Raw genomic sequence first — 882 nt, forward strand, 5'->3', positions numbered from 1 at the left:
CGGCACAAACAGGAAAGGGACCGGCCACCGGCATCCCCGTGGCGCGGGCAGGGTGCGGGGGGCTCGGAGCCCCCCGGGGGCCCTCGCTGGGGTTTTGGGGGAGCGGGAGGCCCAGGGCTCGGTGGGAGCAGGGCCAGACACGCGGGGGCTGCGGCCCCGCACGAGAGCCCAGCTGGGCGCTCTTCCTGCCCGGCTCCGAGCGCGGAGGAGCCGCCTGTGAGCAGAGGTTGGAAAGGAAACGGGAAGCTGCTGCTCGACGGGAGATTAGCCCGAGGCAGTGATGTCAGCCGGCCCTGATGGATCGGGGGCAGCGGCAGCGTGCCACGGGCCCCATCTGGCCACACTCCGTGTCAAACGTGCCCCTGCTGGGGCAGGATGTGACTCCATCCCTGGATCCCGTGATTTGTGACTCCTGAGCTCATGGATAGGTCCTGGGCAGCTTTTGGCCCCACCACCCAGAGCAGGACAGCGAGGAGCCCCCCCCCCCCAGCAGCCTCGTGGACTGGCCTTGAGCAGGGCTTTGGCCTGGAGAGGTCCAGCAGATTTCCAGGACTCTGGTTTCCTCCTCCCCAGGGGCTCAGCTCTCTGCCGTGCCCTGCAGACCCCCGGGGTCAGTCCCAACCCCACATTCCCAGCTGTCCAGTGTGGTATTTCCTCTCCAGGGTTGAGCTTTGAGTGTCACTCACCCTTCCTGCTCCCCAGAGATGCTCCCACCGTCACCCCACACATGAACTGCTGGGGCTGAAGGTAAAGCAAAATCTGGCCCAGGGTGCAGGAAAAGCTGATGGCTGGGGAAGGAGGGATCCAAGGAGTGATCGATGGATGGATCAATGGAAGGGGAGGGAGGGAGGGAGGGAGGGAGGGAGGGAGGGAAAGTGAATG

Source organism: Melospiza melodia, chromosome 14, assembly GCF_035770615.1.
Source record: "Melospiza melodia melodia isolate bMelMel2 chromosome 14, bMelMel2.pri, whole genome shotgun sequence".
NCBI lineage: Eukaryota > Metazoa > Chordata > Aves > Passeriformes > Passerellidae > Melospiza > Melospiza melodia.